Below are 21572 nucleotides of genomic sequence, written 5' to 3'. Positions count from 1 at the left end.
ATCAAAGGCAATATGCGCTTACCTCCATGGCACTGAATGTAGCCTACTTCTGCCAACTAGTCTTTCAAAGCCATGAAGATAGGTTTACGATGATCAGAATGGATAAAAATGTGGTGTTCTTTTTAAATAACAAGATGTTAAATGTCCTTTTTTGTTTTGTTTAAATTGTCTTTGTTTTTAAAAAAGTACTCCATGATGATCATTTTAAAAAGTGTCATAGTTAAAGATCTCATTACCCAATAGTGGTTAAAAAATTCTGGTTGTATTACATGATCATATGTTCTAAAATTGTAAATAGTGTCTAATAATTCTTGAATTGTAGTGACAATTTTATGGGATTTCATTGGCTTTTGTATAGATTATTTAGGTTAAATATTTTCTCTTTGCTGGTACTTATTTCAGTAGATGCCATCAGAAAAAGTTACTGTTCTGAAGACTGGGTTTGTATCTCCAGAGATAACATGTTTCTGTTGAAAGTGCACAGCGCTGTTTTTATGTTTACAGCATCATGTGTAAATATGGTAATGTCTGAACCTAAAAGTTATGAGCAGATGTTAAAATTGCCTCATACCCAACAAGAAAAAATGGTTATTGGCAGATCGGTTCACAAGTTGAAGACATTACAACATTAATATTTAATACATTTTCATATCAAAATCTCAACAAAATTATAGTGAGATTTTCTTCAACTATCTCCAAACTGAGAGCAAAAACAAAGACACAGGACACAGGAGACGCTCCCTTCACCAAGATTGTGTTTACAAAATATACATATGAAACTGGCAAATTCTCACGATTCCTTCCGACAAAGTGACGAGCTGCTCCTCCATATGTTAACCCAACAAATAAGCCTAGGCAGCAACTTGCTTATATATTGTTGCATGATGTAAGTATGATGCAGCAAATTGAACTCTGCACATGTGCGGAAGTATCACATGACTTTCCTGGCTAAGTGTCAACCTGAATGACTCAGCCTTTTCCAGTTTCCCACAATCCAACAAGACAATTCCATATTGTATTTTAAACAAAATATTGACAGAGCAGTATATGGAGATATCTTTTAATGCTTTATGTTGTAAACTACCCATAATAGTGGAACACCACTGGATGGATGGTCAGTATAAAAATCCAATAAAGAAAGAAATAACAGAACAGAACAGAATAGAACAGAACAGTTCTGTTTTTTAACGGTGACTGAGGTTATTCCTAGAGCCTTTTTTCCTGCTCTTGGCATAATATAATGTTGGATATTTTTAGAAGCCCTATTAAAATCAGTAGAATTGCTTTCAATAGTTTTCTTGAATGATACTGATTTCTTTAAAATGGCAACCAAAGCTATTGTCCTTCTCCAATTTATGGTACACTAAGTGAAATCTTTGCCTCTCTTTCTGAAAGTGCCCACTTTCAAATATTGGAAGCATCAATGAACAGAGAGTTACTGGAGAGGAAATCACTCTGGACAAGGAGATTGTGAAAAATATGTATTAAGGTTATAAGAAGGAAAAGTACACTTTGTTTGAGAAAAATCATGAGTAAATTGGGTATTTCTAAGTGGTAATTTAAATCAGATTTACTCTGAGGATCATGTAAAATGAGTCATAGACATTTGTGCACATCATTCTGTGCCTTCTGAAAAATGTTTTCTTGGCATTTGGGGGACCATTGAAAGTAGTGGGACATATAGTGTCATGGGAGGGCATAGACAGAGGATACAATTGATGGAAACCACTTAGCAACTTAGGAGAACTGAAGAGCAAGTTATGATCTAAGCCATTCATCTTGACTGATTTGAAGAGCTGTGTGATCCTGAGAACTGTATTTAGCAAATTTAGCAAATGGAGCTGTTCTTAAGTTGGATTGTTCTTAAGTAGGGACGCTCTTAAGTAGAGACCCCACTGTAGTAACTCTTCTGAGATTTTGCCTAAAGTAATAATTCACTGGCCCTCCTATTTTTACTTCATATTCACAGAGTGTTTAATCTGAAAGAGGAAGTCCAATAAGACATAATTATATTTCCTGCAAATTTACAAGCTATATTTATTTCACAGCTTCATCTACCTTGCTTTGTTTAGTGCTGGTAGAATCAGACCTGTCTTATTGAGATAAGCTCTGTTAGACTTGAATGATTTACTAAATTTATTTTTAAGGAGCAGATGGGTCACTGTAGAAACGAATGCAGTTTGACTGGTCACTTGCGTCAGTTTTAATTTATCCTGTATTTCAAACTCCAAAGGATGACTCAGTAAAAATGAAAATCATTATATCAGCTGTTTTTCATTGGATGATGTTTTCTGAATCCCAAGTTTGTAGTCCCTGGGCTTACAGTCAATAAGGAACCATAAAACTAGGCTCAGCATTGAACAGGAAAAGCTTGTAAAGGTGGGTATTGACTGTTTACCACTGGGCACTGATAGTGATAGTGCTTAACACATTAGTTCAGTTACTTCAGCAAAGAGAGCCTTTGGTCCTCTGTGTCATTCTTTCCTGTTACCCCCTTAAGCTGTAATATAGGCAACCCTCACTCAGGGCTTTAACAGGACTGACAGAAATCTCCTATTGCTGATGTCTGTGTCATTCCATTAACTGAAAATCGGGCATGATTGATAGTCAGGCGAGTTTCATTTCTCACTGCACTTTGTATGTTGCAGGCATTTCCTGTGTGACATTCCTGGTCTCCTTTGGTGAAGCGAATAATAGCTCTAGAGTCATTCCCATGCCAGTCCAAACTGGCCAGCAAAATAGGGTGCAACATTGTTGAGAACAATGTTGTGTAAGTAGAATGTAGAATTCGGTAGAAGATATGGCAGATTGGTAGGTTTTTATATTTTTCTCTCATTTTGAGCTGCTGAAGTTTTCTGAAACATAAATTGGACATAATTCTTCACTCAGTCTTCTGGCTTGCGAGAAATCAGAAGAAAGGCTTAGAGGAGATTTCCTTTTTTGAAAAAAATTATAATTAAGGTGAATATTAATCCCTACTATAAAATATTCACCATAAGAAGTCCCTTGAATAAAACAATGACTTGATGTATGATTTGAGAACAATTTGAGGCAGTGGTAGAAAACATTGTCTTCTTTTCATACAGAAACAATAATTTATTTGAAGTAATGCTTCCATGAATCTTTTCTACTTATTTAGTGCTCAAAATAATGTTTTGAATATTGTGTATTATATGTACAATTTTTTTTCTTTTCCAAATAAACCACAGATACTGTACTGCTGGAGACAGGAGGTAGATTGGCTAAGGCAGAGAAAGAAATCTGGTTCATTTGATTTATTGTTCGTGACACCAGCATGTACTATAACACTCTCCTAGAAACAAAATAGTTACACCTGAGGACAGTGATATAAACATGACTTTGATTATTTGAAACAAACCATTAGGCTTTGATGAAAGAACTGCATCAGGAGTAGACTGTGTATAGAGTGAGTGCTTTAAGATAATGGATGAGCAGCCTACAGATGGCTTGTGTGGAATTTAAGAGTTGCGTGTTTTCACTCTGAACTTCATAAAGATACAGGACATGAGTAATGCTAGCTAGCACAGATCATAAACCACAATTCAAAGTAAACTTTTGGTACAGAACACACAGATGATATCTTTCATAGGTCATGGTGGCTGTATCATTGGCTGCTCATCTGAATAAGCCTACTTGTAGACAGGGTTTTCTTTCTTTTCTAGGGTGAGGATTTCTATAACATTTTGCATTTTCTCTGCAACCTATGTTTGAACCCAGAAGCAAATTCAAACATATTTATGAGTAATCTAGCCTTTCTCACCAGATTACTCATAAACATGTTCACATCCACCCATAAGCTCAAACATAGCAGGAAAAAAACCCCAATAACATAGAAATCCCCCCCCCCGCAGTGATGACATTATGTGGAAAGAGGGACTTCCTGCATTCTCAAACAAAGCTATGTCTGTTACAGTCAGTAGGATTCTGATGGTGCTCATGATAAAATGAGTTGTTACTATTATTATTTTTAATAAGGTGTTTATGTTAGGAAAAGTAGAAGATCCTCCCAACTGTCCTCCTTGGGCATATTTAGGGAGAAATCTAGATAACATTGGTTCACAGGGCCAATGGCCTTCTCTGATGATAAGCAATGCTAAGTGCCAACTCTATACTTTTGGCTTTCCACTCTATGCTGCACACCTCCTGCTGCATAGGGATAATGGGAGTTGTTTGTTGGATGACATTAAGTTGGGGAAAGCTAACTGTCAGTGGTTTGAGGAGGATCTGGCTAGACTCTTCCCTGTCTCCTCCATATTCATCTTGGTGTTATTGGAGTCCACCATGAATCCCTGCTGCACTGCCCCCATTTCCGCTGACAAAATGCAGATGGGATGCAAGGAAGCTGCAGTACCTGGAAGTTTGCATCAGTCAGGTTGCTGTGTCTCCATGTTGCCCAGCACTGGGGATGGGGTGGGTAAGCTATCTGGCCAGCGTGTAGGAGCAGAGCATGGAGAATTTGAACAGTGGAGAGGGCGGTTTGGAGGTAAAAGGAGGGTTGGAAGCACTCGAGGCTTCTGACATGCTCCCAATGGACCTAATGAAGGATGTGCTCTTTGGCTGGGAGGGCTGGCTGTTAGCATCTAACAACCCGTACCTGCTTGGCTTTTCCTTTGCCTGAGGCTTCAGAGCCAACTTCCAACTCCGCTCTCCCAGAGATAATGAGATTCCAGCCACTGAAACTGTTAATGCCAGGTGGATCAGCTATCTTATCTCTGCCCAAGGGGTGCCAAATGTAGCCGTTGGCTGAGGGCCCTGCTAGAGTCTTGCATTTGGGAGGATCCTATAGAGAAGTGTAAGGGTTCGACTTTCGGCTCTGCCTTTGAATTAAGGAAATCGGACATTTTTTGTTGCTTTGAAAAAGGTGAAAGATTTATTTGAGTATTTAACAATAAAAAAGTGTCTTCAACATAATTGTCATCTCTGTCTCCCTTCTGCCAATGGGGAAGGGGTTTCCATTCATCGAACACAAACAGATTTCCAAAACTATTGTTCCAAGGGCCAAATGAAAGGGGGGGGGGTTCCAGTCTCCTATGGTCTGCCCTGTCTGGTCATCCAACAGGGGCACAGTCTCTTTGTCCACGCAGTCATCCCACTGGGTTCTTCCTTCGGTCTTTTGACTCTCCCAGGCTCCTCTCTGTGGGTCTTTCTCCTAACCTCCATTACCCCCATTCCAATCTTTCTCTCCTCTCTCTCTATATATGTTCTTTTTCTTCTCTCACTTTCTCCTCTACTCTCTAGCCTCAGCTTCACCCCAATACAAAGGTCTTGGTGGAATCTCGGACCTTCTATAGTCTCCCTCTTCTCTAGGGATCCTCAGCCTTTTCTATTCTCCAGTCCACGGATTCTGCATCCACACCTATTCCCATCTGGATGGTAACTGCTCTCTCCTCCATCCTACCTCTCCCGCTCCGGCTTCAGTTTCCACCCTCCTTTCCTTCTCTTTTCCCGCCTTTTCTTTCTGTACCTCCCCTATTTTCACTCTCTGTATGTTCTCGGTAAGTTCCTCTATCCTCGCTTCCTGCTGGGGTTCCTCTGTCATCTCCGGAGTGGGCCCGGGGTTCTCTTCATCTGCCTTGCTCCAGCGAGAGGGGCACCCATCTTGCCACCTGTATCACAAGAACAACCTCTGGTTGGGGGAATCTGCTCCAGGAAGAGTGCTCCCAAGCTGCTTGAATGCAGTTTAGTCACTAGGGCAGTGACAATGATTGAACAGTATCTAACTGAATGATAGGAATGGCTACCACTCAGATATACTGTATTTATTTCTGCCTGTCTAGTTCTTGTTCTGGTGCCTATCCAGTTGACCACTGTACTCATCTAAAGCCCAATAAAATCTCAGAGCTACTAGCTCATCTGTCAGTCCATCATGAATGTGAACTGCTTAGACTGGCTCAGCCTAAAAAGGCAGGACACACATTGACCAACACCTATGGAAAGAGCAAAGAATGGCCAGAAGGATAACACTTTTGATTAAAATATTTTTGCTCAAATACACCATTTGAGACCGACTGGTTCCACTTTTAGTGCCAGGCATTTCATCATGAGACCGTATAAAATTGCTGTTAGCCACCCAGAGTAATGCTCCATTGCTAAATGGGTGGGACAATCAATCAATCAATCAATCAATCAATCAATCAATCAATCAATCAATCAATCAATCAATCAATCAATCAATCAATCAATCAATCAATCAATCAATCAAATCTTCTGGTTGCATCAGTGGTGAATTGAAGCACTTTCAACTATTACTGAATATTTAATTTCAAGAAAGTGTTGCATGACTGTTCTCCAAACTTTAAGAAGTGGTTGGGAGTCAGAATTTCTGTTTCCTCTGTTATTCTAGCTTCTCTAAACAACAACAAAAGTAATATGCCATTGTCAAAACTATTACTTACTTACTTACTTACTTACTTACTTACTTACTTATTTATTTATTTATTTATTTGAGTTGTATCCCACCCATCTGGTCTATGCAACCACTCTAGGCGGCTACATAAGTGTCAGCCTGATGAGAGCCTGGAATAGAGATCATTGGGAGCTCACATATGTCATTCTAAGCTTTATGAAGGATGATACTACTACTACTACTACTACTACTACTACTACTACTACTACTACTACTACTACTACTACTACTACTGTGCCATCAGATCAATTCTGACTTATGGTGACCCTTTTTAGGATTTTCCAGGTACCGAGTACTGAGAAGTAGTTTATCATTCCCTTCCTCTGTGGGTACCCTGGGGCTGTGCAGCTTGTCCAAGGCCACACAGGCTGGCTCTACTTTCAGGAGGCACAATGAGGAATTGAACGTCCAACCTCTGGTGCCCGAGGAAGATACCTAACCCACTGAGTGTTTGTTTGTTTGTTTGTTTGTTTGTTTATTTATTTATTTATTTATTTATTTATTTATTTATTTATTTATTTATTTATTTATTTATTTATTTATTTATTGCATTTATATGCCACTCATCTAGACATAGTCTACTCTGGGCGGAGTTGCATTTATATTTCTAAGAGAGAGGCAATAGACCCTGTATTTTATTCATTTTGTTAGCTGCTTTGGTTTTACATGTGTATAGGTGTTAAATCATCTCTGCTAGCTGTCAATTCACAAGCTTTTCCAAAGACCAGATGCATCCCAGGGGTGGAAATGGGGAAAGTACCTTTGAAAAATATTAGAACTGTGGTACTGTACGACACAGACCATATCAGGTGCATGCTTCTAGTTGAAGATACGTTGGGGTATAAAGTCATGAGACAGGAAATGACTAACCAGAGTGATTAGAAATACTGTTGTGAATTTTTTTTTTTTTTTTGGTCTATAGAGAACAGAGAAAGAGGCAATTGGGAATTGGCACTGCTGCATGATGCAGCTCCACGTGGCTTGCCAGTGTGATGCAGTGGTTAGTTTTGGATGGGGGTTTAGGAGACTCAGGATGGATTTGAGTCATTTTTCAGCAGTGAAGCTGATTGAGAGGTCTCGGACTCATTGCTGTCAGCATGACTGAGTGATAATAAAGTGACGTGGAAGAGAGCCTTGTATGAAATCTTGAGTTCACTGAAGAAAATGTGGAATGTAGAATAAATGAAGAGAACATATATGTTACCAAAATCCAAGATTCCAGTGATACTGGAATCTCACATACTCAGATAATGCGAGCAACATAAGCCTAGGAAAATAAAACACACACACACACACACACACACACACACACACACACACACACACACACACACACACACACACACACACACACACACACACACACACACACACACACACACACACACACACACACACACACACACACACACCACTGTACCCCTTGCCTGTTGCTTCACTTATCCCAGAGAAGTGTGCAGTTTTCTCTCTGAATATTTTCACAGGACACTATCTCACCTTGTCAAAGAACGTTCTAATTAGCTCTATGTACTACCATACCACTGATTTTGTCTGATTTTAGAATTTGAACAAGGCTGGGTCCAGTTAGTTCTTGAATGAGAGAGTATCAAGGAATATGAGGAATCCTCAGGTAGGCTAGTATCCTGAAACCCCAGAGAGACATTGTTACCAGTAAAGAGTTGCCATTACTGGCCTAGATGGACCAATGGCAATTTTCTTGTATTCATAAGGTTGCTCAGCTGAGCCATGAAATGTGCATTGAGCTGAAAAAGGAAGAAGAAAGGAACAACACTTGAAGACATGGCTATACAGGCAGGCTTTCCCTACAGCTATTACATAGCCTATCTCCCCTTTTCTTCCTTTTCTTCTCTTTCCTTCTTCTTTCTCTTCTCCCCCCCTTTCTTTTTTCCTTTCCCATCTTGGATTAATCTGAATTTTATCTTGTTTTTTTTTTAATATTCTATGTAAACCACCCAGAGTAGACACGTTCTAGATGGGTGGTAAATAAATAAATAAATAGATAGATAGATAGATAGATAGATAGATAGATAGATAGATAGATAGATAGATAGATAGATAGATAGATAGACAGACAGACAGACAGACAGACAGACAGACAGATAGACAGATAGATGATAAACAGATAAAGAGATAAATAAATAAATAAATAAAGAAATAAATAAATAAATAAATAAATAAATAAATAAATAAATAAATAAATAAATAAATAAATAAATACACTCTTTATCTTTTGTGTAATACTGATATAGCCACTCTCCATAAGTTCATAATTATTTGCAGATTGGATTAATGAGTGAATGCCTTACCTGATTCCTGGGAAGGGCATTTACTAGGGCAGAAAGCATAAGGTTGTTTTTTATTGCATAGATAAATTCTTATGAATATCATTATATGAAGTTTGTTGTCAAATTGTACAGTTCTTGTAGACTATTAGCCTCCCCCCATACTAAAACTTCTAAAGGAAAGGTCTGTTTTTTTTATTCACCTTCAAAATGTGGTGTCTAAAAGTGACAGGTTAATTTCAGATTCAGATTTGATTGAGCATGTGTCTTTTTTCATGCTTAAGAGAACTAAAATAGAGCTGTCTTTAGAAACTGGTGTATTAGGAAAATGAATTCTAATCAGAAAAAAACACACCCTACTTTTCTCCATACATATGTATTTCTGTGCACTGTCCTTCCTTCCTTCCTTCCTTCCTTCCTTCCTTCCTTCCTTCCTTCCTTCCTTCCTTCCTTCCTTCCTTCCTTCCTTCCTTCCTTCCTTCGCCCAGCATGAAGTATTTTCCTTGACTAATATGCAGAATGAACAGTATAGTACTTTAAGTCCAATGTCTGGTGTAAAATAAACACATTCCTTCCTCTAGAAATCAACTAAAATTATATTTTGATTGTTAGTTACAGCGTTAAGCATAACTTGATAGTGTAGTAGATAGAGTGTTAGACTTGTGAGTTTCCATGGCTGAGCCAGAATATGAGGTTTTGTCAGCGCAAGGAAATGACATCAAGTAGAGGGAAGAGGTGGTACTGCCTCCACAAGTACTCCTTAATTTATTTTTACTTTATAAATGCATCATGTTTGTTCTTTTTTGAATGCTGTTTCCTTGATGAGCTTCCCCCTCTCAGTTGCTGAACTCATAGTGCATCTGCAAATAAAAATAAGAGCGATGTCGAAATATAGCATTAAACTTAAAAACAAGAGTATTCTAGATGAAGCGATAAATCTAAATAGCCACTTTTGGGGTAACCTGAAGTATACATTCTACAAGAATATTTTCAAGCTCTGAAAGCTGACTTTACCACTTGTTTAGTTTCACTTTAAGAAATATTTGGACATTAGCATAAAGGTTGTACATGTTATACAAAGTATAATTAATGAAGCTTTGATCCCCCCCCAAATGTCAACTAGCTTGCTAAGTGTCATAACAAAGTGTCAAGCATCTGGTATACAGTTAATTTGTAGTCATTAACTGCATATTGTTGATGTGACAGTTTGTTAGTAAAGCAAGCTTGACAGTTTGCATTTTATTATTGATTGACACTTACAGATTTCCCTCCCCAAGTAGTTTATATTCCTTGTGAGTCTTTTCTCAGGTTGCATTTTCACTTTTAGTTAATTAGTCTTATTTGGCATCGGAGCCTCCCGCCCTTTCTCTGAACATCCCCTGTGTCAAACAAAGGGTGAATGAATTCTTGAAAATGGACAGTGGAACGCTTAGTTTTACTTGTAACAATTTCTGCTTTAAAAATTTGTATTTTCATCTGTTTTTATGAGTCTTCCAATAAGAAAATATCTGGCCATAATTCAGTCCAAAATTAACTGTGTGCTCATAAAAATCAGTTCATGACTAACTATATAGTTGTTGAGATCTTTGTCTTTTGTGTTGAAGTACAATAGAGAATTTGTATTTACTGAAGGTGGTAGGGAGGGTATCAGACACTGCTGAATTTTCCTCGACATTCCATCAATAAAATTATGTTAGCTCAAAAGTTATTGCTCATGGGGTACATTGTCCATTAAGAATCTTGCAGACATGCCAACGGGGAAGTTTTGAAGATCACTGCAAAAAGTGGCAATTACCCTGCCATAATTAAGGATATCATACAAATGCAGTAAAATTAGATCCTTTGACTGGGAGTCTTTGTCTGACCTGGGTGCTTGTAATGGTAGTCTGAAATCTAGTAGTTTGAATTCTTGAAACTGAAAATTATGAAGTTTAAACTTCAGGTGTCTGTATGACAGTGGGCTTGACTAAAGTGTATAAAGAATGTGATTTACTTCCCTGCACTATGAGCACATGTCAAATGCTTTATATTGCTGAATATGGTTTGCTTGTGTTATGTTTGTAGGGATACAAATATGTGTTTCTTGATGCTCTGTTGATCTGAAATGTGAAGCATGTTACTCTGTGTGCAGTTACATGCTGACAAAGCCTAGACATACATGAGTCCAGTAATGGTAAAATATGTGTTGCTTATTTATTTATTTATTTATTTGTATTTATATTCTACCTTTCCTTCAGTGAGCTCAAGATGGCATATGTGACTCTTTTCCCCTCATTTTTAAGTCCTTAGAACAACCTTATGAGATAGGTCAGGTTGAGAAACCATGACTTACCCACAATCATCCAGTGCATTTTATGGCCAAGGAGGAGATTTGAACCCAGATATCTAACTGCTCACATGGCATGAAATATATTAAATAAGTACTGATGTCATAAAATAAAGTTATCACATTTGGTATTCACCATTCAATGGCTGCTGAGAAAGTAAAATTGGATATTGGATGTGAGGAAGAACCTAGAACTGGAACAAACTAGTATCTGAAGGTAATAACCATTGATTTGAATAAGTCATTAATATAAGAAAGAAATATGTTGTGTGATTCATATTCCAGATTCCAGCATTTGGACAAAAATAGAATTATAGTGGTGGAATCTGAGAGTTCTGCTTTTAACTTAGTTGTGCAGAATGAATTTTGAAAACAACTCTTTTAAAGTTCAAGAGAGAATTGAAAGGAAGACAGAATATTATACATCACAATAGCCAGGCAGTAGATTTAGGAGGAAGATTTGGCAGTAGCATCCATCATGATAGCAACAAGAGAGCTAAAAATATTAGCAAGATTCTGTCTTGTTTATTTCAGCCAAAAATTACCTTTTAGTAGTAAAAAGACAACAGGGTGCTAATGGGATTGGGGGTGATGATGCATATTGTGCTCAGGCAGTAACAACCAACTATTTAGTACCATGGGCCTCGTTCAGATGGACGTTTGTCCCATTATTTGTTTCATTATATGGGTGGTTTGCTTTTTTTCCCCCCAGCAACCATTTGACATAATTACTAGAGCAGACCAAGTTGTGCTCAGGGCATCCCAAATTGCACCTTTTTGAGCACCTGGGGCTTCTACTTTTTGGTGTGGGTTGGCATGCTCTAGTTTAGACCTTTCCCAGCATGTATGATCACTGGGAATGGACTAAAATTGACCCCTGTAGCTGTCAAGGCTGCCACGGCGCCTTCCAGTGTCAATTTCTGGTGTTGTGAAGCGGCTTAATAAATGACCCACTTCAGGATATTGGCAAATCAAACACTTCTCATGCTCCTCCGTGAAGAGGCAGTGAAAGCAAAATTATTTTTTTACTCTGCTAGACCATTGCTGTTGCTCTAAATCACTTAAATTAATGTATTCACGAAGGCTTTCACGGCTGGGATCTAATGGTTGTTGTGGGTTTTTCGGGCTCTTTGGCCATGTTCTGAAGGTTGTTTTTCCTAACGTTTTGCCAGTCTCTGTGGCTGGCATCTTCAGAGGACAGGACCAGAGCACAGAGTGCTATTCCTGTCCTCTAAAGATGCCAGCCATAGAGACTGGCGAAACATTAGGAAGAACAACCTTCAGAACATGGCCAAAGAGCCCGAAAAACCCAAGACAACCACTTAAATTAAATTAGAATAATTTAAAAAAATTTAATCTAATCATTCAGTGCATCAGCAATAGTCTAGCGCAGACAATAATAACATTTTCACTTCCCTTGCAGCTCTGCAGAGGAGCAGGGGAAGTATTCTATTGACAGCAGAAAGAGCTGAAGGGTCACATCACAAATGATGTGCCATTTGGATGTGAGGATTGTGCCAAGTGTCACATCGCTGCTCCCCCTGAGCTCAAGTGACCCTATTTAGATTGCATCAACCTACACCAAAAGGACCAGTGTAGATGTGTCCATGGTTCATATTATCATTACCATTGTTTCCAGAATTAGAGGTGAGGGGAAGGTGAACTTCCCTGATATATGATCTTTACTCATCCAAAAGCTGTAAACAGATTTAAAAAGAAACCAATAAAGATAGTACAGTGGTGCCCCGCATAGCAATGATAATCCGTTCCGAAAAAGTCGTCGTTATGTGGATTCGTCGCTATGTGGGGCAAAAAAGCCCATAGGAACGCATTAAAACATGTTTAATGCGTTCCTATGGGCAAAAAACTCACCGTTCTGTGGAAATCCTCCATGCGGCTTGCCTGGTAAGCGAGGAAAGTGCAAAAACACAGAGGTCGGCCATTTTCTTCACCCGGTGGCCATTTTGGAACCGCCGATCAGCTGTTCTTAAAACATCGTTATGCAATAATCGGTAAGTGAAACGCTTTCTGATCATCGCAAAGCGATGTTTTACCATCTAAAACCGCAATGCGATCGCTTTTGCGATTGCAAAAAACACATCGCTATGCGGATTCGTCGTTAAACGAATCGCTCGTTATGCAGGGCACCACTGTATTAGCAAACTTAAGAACTCTTGTGATTTAAATGCATTTCAGTTGTACACATTCTGGATAGCAGGAATAATTTTCATACATAGTGGTACAGTAATCATATTCAATAGGGTGATTAGTGCTAGAATAATAATATTTTTAAAATGTCATTCAAATGTTCTTCCCCTAACACCAGTTCCTCAAAATAGCATTCATTATGGTATTCAAAGTTTTCTCTGCTGGATCATACTTCTTGTATCCCAGCTTCATGTGGTTTTGGAAGAAGGTTTTCGACTAATCAACTGCTAGTAAATTTTGGTTCTTTAGGTAACATTTAATATAAAACACTATTTTCATTAGGCAGGAAAACAGGAGAACTTAGATTAAACATCCAGGAAGAAGCAAGAATGGATCTAATTCTTAAAACATAGTCTTAAAACTTGCAATATAATAAAAAATTAATTAAATAAAAACCCAAAGAAACCAGTCTACCATTAAATCTAGTGGGTAACATAGGAGTCTTCAATAACATAGGAATATATTCCCTAAAAGTTCTTTCATTGTGAAGACATTCACTGTGGCAAAACTGGATTGAGTCTAGAATTCACTTTACAGTAAGTTTCAGTACATTTCTCTCACTGTCTAAAATACATGGCTGGGGATATCTCCTAGATTTATTCTAAACTGCTCTCTCTTCTTCTCATCCCTAGACATATGGCTCCTTTCATCTTTACCTGTTGAGCAATAACAATTCACATCTACATATCTGTAAAGTTTGCAAACTGCTTTTGACAAACTATGGTTATTGATTAGTATTATAACAGTGAATGTAGCTTTTTTGGAGAAGGGAAAATTCACAGAGGAGCAAATGGAGTGAGGAGGGAGCATGTTAATCAGTGATGGGATTCTTATTTCCTGTTGAGAATACTGTGATTCCAGTATTCTACTTACCTAACCTAGTCATTTTAAGTAATAGTGTCTGTCCCTACATTGTAAGATTGAAATTTGGCAACCTTTTTTTAATGAATTGAAATAATCCTTCTTTTAATACAAATTAAAATATCTAGAATTCATCTTTAATCCAGCCATTCTATCATCATGCTTACTTTTGTATAATAAAATCACAGTAGCCTTACTTTTTAATCAAATGTGGATTATCACAAAGTCATTTACAAATCACTGTGAGACAGAAAGCATTAATATATTGTAGAACTATTGGTTAGGATTCTTATCTTCTGACTAAATACTATTGTAAGATATAAAGTTGTGTTCTTATTTAAACTATTTACTCAGCTAGAAATTGCTTTGTATGCATGGACTCTCATTGATATCCTTTTTTAGTATCTTCTAGCCTCACAGATTTTAACTCTGAGATTTTAAGTTCTGCAATTGAAATTGATTGTCTCTGCTGGGAGAATTGAATGATAGTTTTCCATCCACTTTAGACAGTTTAGACAAACTGTTATCCAGATTACAAAGACTGAAAATGCATTTCTGGAACCTGAGAAGGTCTTGATACTTTATGCACAATTAGTGAAGTGTTACTTAAGCAATGAAGGATCATTTTTATTCTGCTAAAGTGGATGCATAGGACGTTCCAGTTAAATCGGGCCTATTAGCATTCTTCCATGGAAACTCTAGTGTAAGGACCTTTAATTTATGGCATAGACCAATTTGAACAAATGTCTAACAACTACCTCTTGCTGTGTGGATTTGTTGTTCTCTATGAAGGCCTAATCAGTCTTTGATGCCACTCATCCACGAAATTTGTTTCCTACCTCTTCCAGGTTTGTCCTTGTAGCGAAATGCCAACAGGTGACGTCATTCCTGCCTGTCCATCACAGAAGCTCAAGGGGGAGGAGCCAAGGATAGGGCAGGAGGGGCGGAGTTAGAGAGGCAGTGGAAAATGTGGAATGGCAGTTAGGGTTTAGGAGAGAGAAGGAGAGGGTTAGTGAATTGAGCTGAGGGTGTTAGGAGAGGGAATTGAGAAGGGTGAAATATATTGAAGAAGCAGGAATGAAGTTATAAACACTATGAGACAGATATTGACTAAAAGTATATAGTAGTTTGGAATAAAAGTGATTGCATACTCTCCTTTGTAGAGCTCAGCCAGCGCCCTGGTTTAACTGGGAGCTCCGTGCTCTGAAGCGACATAGGAGAAGGCTAGAGCGTAGGTGGAGGACGGACCCGACGGATTATAATTGGATAGCTGTCAGGGTCGCAACTAACCTTTACCTGTCTAAGGTAAAGGCTGCTTGTCGAACTTACTTCGCTAACCAGATAAGTGAAGCGTCCAACCAGCAGGTGGAGTTATTCCGTATAGTGCGCAACCTATCCAGAACTGGTCCGGGTGATAGGCCTCCCCCTAGTTTTTCATCTGACCAGTTTGCAGCCTTTTAAAAATCTAAAGTGGAGGCCATCCGCCGGGACCTTTCTCCTTTTTTGAACACAGTGAGTAAAGCAGAGCTGTCCAGCGCTCCGTCTTGCCCGGTAATCCTTGACTCCTTTCAGCCTGTCACGGCTGATTCTGTGGTCAAGGTGCTTGACCACTGTCGAGCCACCTCCTCCTCCTTGGACCCTTGCCCGGCCTGGCTAATCAAAGCAGCCAGGCCGATAACAACAGAATGGGCCACTGTAATAATAAATGGGTCTTTCCTGGAGGGCAGGTTTTCACCTGCCCTCAAGGAGACACTCATTAGGCCCGTTAGAAAGAAACCTAGTTTGGCGGCAGATGAAATTGGCAATTATAGGCCCGTCACCAATGTTTCTTTCATGAGCAAAGTGGTCGAGAGCTTCAGGCACATTTGGACAAAACAGATGCCCTGGATCCATTTCAGTCGGGCTTCAGGCCACGCCATGGTACAGAGACGGCATTGGTCACCCTGTACAATGACCTGTTGAGGGAGGCCGATAGGGGTAAAACGTCTCTGTTGGTCCTCCTCGACATCTCAGCGGCCTTTGATACCGTTGACCACGGTATCCTCCTGGGGAGTCTCTCTGAGCTGAGGATCGGTGGCCTGGCGCTTGCCTGGCTCCGTTCCCTCTTGGAGGATCGCCCCCAGAGAGTGCAGCTTGGGGAGAGTGTCTCGGCCCCGTGGAGTCTCAATTGTGGGGTTCCACAGGGGTCAGTTATCTCCCCAGTGCTGTTTAACATCTATATGAGGCCGCTGGGCGGGGTCATCAGGGGGTGTGGGGCATCATGTCACCAGTATGCTGATGACACACAGCTCTACATCTCCTTTTCATCTATCTCAGTGGATGCCGTCCTGTCCCTTCAGCACTGCCTGGAGACTGTATTGGAATGGATGCAGTTGAATGGGCTGAGGCTGAACCCAGACAAGACGGAGGTACTGAGGTTTGGCGCCCCCACAGTAGGCGGTTTGGGAAACTCTCTTTTGGGGGGTGACTCTTACCGCCAAGAATGGGGTTCGCAGTCTGGGGTTCCATCTGGACCCGACGCTCACTATGGAAACCCAGGTGGCATTGGTGGTCCGCACCGCCTTTTTTCACCTTTGGTGGATAGCCCAGCTGTGACCCTATCTCAATGTTGGGGCGCTCACTACCTTGGTGCATGAGCTTGTAATCTCAAGATTAGACCACTGTAACACGCTCTACGTGGGGCTACATTTGAGGCTGATGCGGAAACTCCCAAGTGGTGCAGAATGTGGCAGCCAGACTTCTTAGTGGTGTGAGGAAATTCCAACACATCACGCCCACTCTGGCCGCATTGCATTGGCTGCCCATTCGGTTCTGCATTGACTTCAAAGTGTTGATGCTTACGTATAAAGCCCTAAATGGTTTAGGGCCTCAATATTTGACGGAACACCTTCTCCCACCAAAAACTACCCGGGTCACTTGATCGAGTCAGGAGGTGAGGTTGAGGAGCCTTACACCGAGGGAGGCCCGAAAGGAAAAAACAAGAAATTGGGCCTTCTCGGCAGTGGCTCCTCGCCTCTGGAACAACTGGCCTCCAGAGATTCGTGAGGCCCTGTCGCTGGGTATTTTCAAGACCAATCTAAAAACATGGATGTATAAGCAGGCCTTCCCTCCAGATAACAATTAAATTTTTCCCCTTCTTTACCTATTATGTGCTATTTTTTGCCATCTTGAAGAATTTGCTTATTGTTTTTCTTTATTGTTTCTTGTTTAATTGTTTACTTTGTATATTTTAATTTTTTTGTTATATGTATTTAAGTCTGCATTTTTACCTGTTTGGAAGCCGCCTAGAGTGGTTGTTTCAACCAGATAGGCGGGGTATAAATAGAATGAATGAATGAATGAATGAATGAATGAATGAATGGATAAATAAATGAATGAATGAATGAATGAATAAATAAATAAATAAATAAATAAATAAATAAATAAATAAATAAATAAATAAATAATCCAATCTGTGTTAATACCTGATACAGTTCTTCCGTGATTTATCTTTATGATTTACTTGACAATAAAAGAATATTTGTTAATTAAACCTCTGATTCCTAAGTTCAATAACCCTTAGTTGTGGCAGCACACATGTATAACATAATTGGTATTAGGAGAATACCTGGTGGCAACTAGAAGAGAAAAAGGGTGTGAGCCTTTGTGAGGGCCAAAATAAACAGGGGCAACAAAGTCGATTGCCACAGTCTTCAACCTTCTTTTCCATATTTTGGTTGGGCTTGGTACCTCGACTAGGATCTGGTCCTAATTCCAAACTCTCCACCAGAGACACTTCAGATTTAACCATATCATCTTTATTCAACACAACAGGTGTTTTGTCTATAACAGCTTCAAAATGTCCAATTTCTGGTTTGTCCTTGGAAGTCTGATCCAAAGCATAATTAGGAACTGTCTGTAACTCATGTTTTAACTGGGTATCTTCTCCAGTAGCGTACCTCCTCCTCTGATTCTTGGGTAAGTGGGTAATGAGGGACCAAACAGAAGCTGCCAGATCATGAGTGTCAAGCCCAGCTTCCCACATGCTCACTTGCTTCCTCCAACTGTTCCTTGTCCTGACTTTTTGGTGCTCCTAGCAACTTCTCCTACTCACCGTGGAGTGTCAGACATCTCCCTCCTAGGACTTTGCCCAGCTCCTGGGATCTCTGTTCCCTCTAAAACAGGGGTCTCAAACTCAATTTACCTTGGGGCCGCTGGAGGCAGATTCTGGGTGAAGCTGGGCGGCATCAAATTTTCTGCCAAGTGGAGCAAGAGCCTGAGGAAGCCGCTCAGGAGTTTCCTTAGCCTGGCTGGGGCTCATAGCCAGCCACGACCCCCTCCGGCTCCTTCCTCACTACAACCACCACCACCAGAAGCAGGACAAAGAAGCGGAGAAGGGAGGGAGTGCCGGCGACTGCCTAGCTGGGGGGGGGGCACGACATAATTTTTTTAAAAAAAACCCTCACAGAATTCACCTTGCCAAAGGAGAAAAGCCCCCACCATTACCTGCGAAATTAAACAGAATGGGGTGGTGCCACCCACAGGTGTGTGCACGTATGCACACAAACACACACACATGGAGGTCTGGCAACCTTCCTCTGAGGGCCCCCCTCAAAAAAAGGCACACTCAGCAGCAGCAGCTACCCCCACCATGACAGAGGAGCAAACTGCGAGGCGAGTCCAGGCAGCCTCCAAAGCTGAGGCGGCTGAAGCAGGACGAAGAGGAGGAGGAGGAAGAAGCACTGCTGGGCGCTGAGGTGGCCACTGGCTGGGCTGGTGCTGGGGTTGCCGAGAGAGAAAGAGAGCCAGAGAGCTGCTTCTCTGGAAGAGGCAACAGTGGTGGCAGCTGCTGTTGGCGGCTTGGAGGCGCTGTTTGAGGAGGGGCTGGGAGCGAGCTCCGCTCTCAGGCATTGCGCGGCGGTGGCTTCGGCGCTCAGGGAAAAAGGCTGGCAGTGCACCTCCCTGGCTGCCTGTCCCCAAAGACAGCACCTCTTGCACCCTCCATCTGGAACTGCAGTGTGCCAGCCGACAGACAGACGGGAGGGTGCTGTCTTGGGAGAGAGCTGGCGAGCGAGGCAAGTCTTTTTTTGACTCTTGACAGCAGAGGATGCGTGGGTGCTTCGGGGAGGCAGTTAAGGCAGGGCCCACAAACTATCATCTGGTGGGCCACAAATGGCCCTCGGCCGCATGTTTGAGCCCCCTGCTCTATAAGTATTCTCTCTCTCTCTCCTCTCTCTTTCCCCCTGGAAAGAATGTTTGCATGGAGATTGGTGACGTTGCATTCTTCAGGACCATTAGCCTCACCCACTCTCCAGTTCAAGGGTCCTCCCCATTGTGACCCACTCCCAGCCTTCTGGTAGCTCTTGGGGTTTGACTAAGACTTTCTCCTCACCTCCAGGGACTGACTTGCCCTTAGTGTCATTATCACCACTTTGATTTTCATGTCCTTTAGCCCTTTCTCTGTCTTCAAAGGGTTCACTGTCTATACTTCTCTCCTTCCTTTCCTGCTCTTCCTCTGTTATACCTGCATCCTTTTCTCACTCTTCCCTTTCTGTCAGTGGTTCCTTTCCCAGGTTTTCAGTTAAATCTGGACTGTCATTTCTGGTGGGAGAATCCAGCCCTATCAGTTCAATTCCAACCTCTATGGGTGAACTAGAGGTCTTATACCCCTCTGTTTCTAAACGTTGAGAGTGCAATTCTCTGATAGGGCACTGTCCTCCTTCTCACAAGTATGTATTGCATTATATTTTTCATGACAAATTAAGCAGGATCTAAGCTTGCATTTTTTAATAATCAACTCTATTACTTTTTGTTTTCCTGTAGGCTATAGGACACTGATTTAAGATTCTGATATTCCTTGGTTAAGCTGATTCATCCCTCCAGTTTTTGTTGTTGCTCTTGTTGTTTGCTCACTTAATTTGCCTATCTTCTTATGAATAGCACATGTTTTGAGGTCTTAACATAAGATTTTTTACTCAAGTTTTTACTTCTTTTCATTCTTGCACAGTTTTTTAAAGTGTACTCTAGACATTGTTCTGCTTCCTTATTTGATCTGTTGATAAGAATCCCTCAAATTCTTTCCCCGACCCCCACAAGTAGTCTTCAGTCCAAAGTACAGTGGTGCCTCACTTGACGACATTAATCCATTCCAGTGAAATCGCTGTAGAGCGAAATCGTTATCAAGCGGGGAAAAAACCCATTTAAATGCATTGAAAACTGCTCAATGCATTCCAATGGGCTAAATACCTACAGTGGACCCTTAACTTACAGACGGCTTGACTTACGGACTTTTTGAGTTACAGACTTCTCTGGCCGCAAAATTTAGGTTTGACTTGCAGCCTGAGAATTGACTTACAGACCAGAAAAAAACCAAAATGGAACAAAAACGGCCTGTTATGGGATGAATCGGTTTTCAATGCACTGTAGGTCAATGGAGACTTGACCTACAGACTTTTTGACTTGAGAACCGCCTTCCAATACGGATTAAGTTCTCAAGTCAAGACCCCACTGTAATTGTCCAGTGAAAACCCTCCATAGGGCGGCCATTTTTCGGTGCCTGTCTTGAGAAAAATCCATCCTAAAAACAGCGGGGAGCCATTTTGCACAGTGGGTGGCCATTTTGAGAGCCGCCAATCAGCTGTTTTTAAACCATCGTTAAGCAAAAATCAGTTCCCGAAGCAGGGAACCGATCATCGTAAAGCGATTTTTCCCATTAAAACATCATTTTGCAATCGTTATAGCGATCGCAAAAACCTCATCATGAAGCGGATTCATCATTTAATGAGGTAATTGTTAAGCGAGGCACTACTGTAATATGTTTGTAACCAATGGAGACACCATTTTTGCAGAAAGCATCTTGGTTTGTGCTGTTTGGGGCATCCAGTGTTTGATGTTTCTCCATCTACATTAATAGATCACCTCTGAAAAGCTGTTCCTAAGGGTTGTTGAGCATCTGGAATAATGGGATGTGGTGCAGATGACTGAACCAGATACTGAACGTCAGTGAGAAATTGATGTCCCATAAACAGACATGGTTTTCATAAAGGATTCACCACTGTTGGATTAAAAACTATGATCAAACAAATCCTGTTCTAATGCAGGCTTTTAAAGACCAAATATATAAAGATAGATTCCAAAGTGCAGATTTAATATACATGATGGATACAGCAGCAGTAACCATCTTGAGTATATCCCTGAAGGCTGTAATGTGTTTGTACTTCATGCTGTTGAAATTGGGAATCCTATTTATTGAAGTGGGAAAACAAAGTCATATTGAACTCAGGGAGGTTGCTAGTGTGTTCAAGGTATGTTGAACACAGAAAAAGGTGGTTGCAGGAATATTCACATGGAGGTCTCTTATAGGCCTACTAAGATTAAAGTACATTTTCTGTAATTAAAATGCTTTAACAGTCATTGGACAAAATTTATGCTGGTGTAACCTGGGTCAGGCAATGGAAATATTTAATTT

General features: G+C 40.6%; 1 protein-coding gene and 1 long non-coding RNA gene across 7 annotated transcripts in view; one reads left to right on the top strand and one right to left on the bottom strand.

Annotated features, from left to right (window-relative positions):
• DACH1 (dachshund family transcription factor 1) overlaps positions 1-21572 on the top strand; it is a 514217-nt gene that overhangs the window by 66053 nt on the left and 426592 nt on the right. The gene's annotated exons all lie outside the window — the stretch shown is intronic.
• Positions 3275-21572, bottom strand: part of LOC144588293 (uncharacterized) — a 52052-nt gene continuing 33754 nt past the window's right edge. Inside the window, exon 2 of the long non-coding RNA XR_013543791.1 lies at positions 3275-9590. This is a non-coding gene — a long non-coding RNA (uncharacterized LOC144588293). The remainder of the gene's footprint in view (positions 9591-21572) is intronic.

The sequence above is a fragment of the Pogona vitticeps genome, chromosome 3 (assembly GCF_051106095.1).
Source record: "Pogona vitticeps strain Pit_001003342236 chromosome 3, PviZW2.1, whole genome shotgun sequence".
Lineage (NCBI taxonomy): Eukaryota > Metazoa > Chordata > Lepidosauria > Squamata > Agamidae > Pogona > Pogona vitticeps.
The sequence above is the reverse complement of the archived record's forward strand: the minus strand, read 5'-3'. Positions and strand labels throughout refer to the sequence as shown.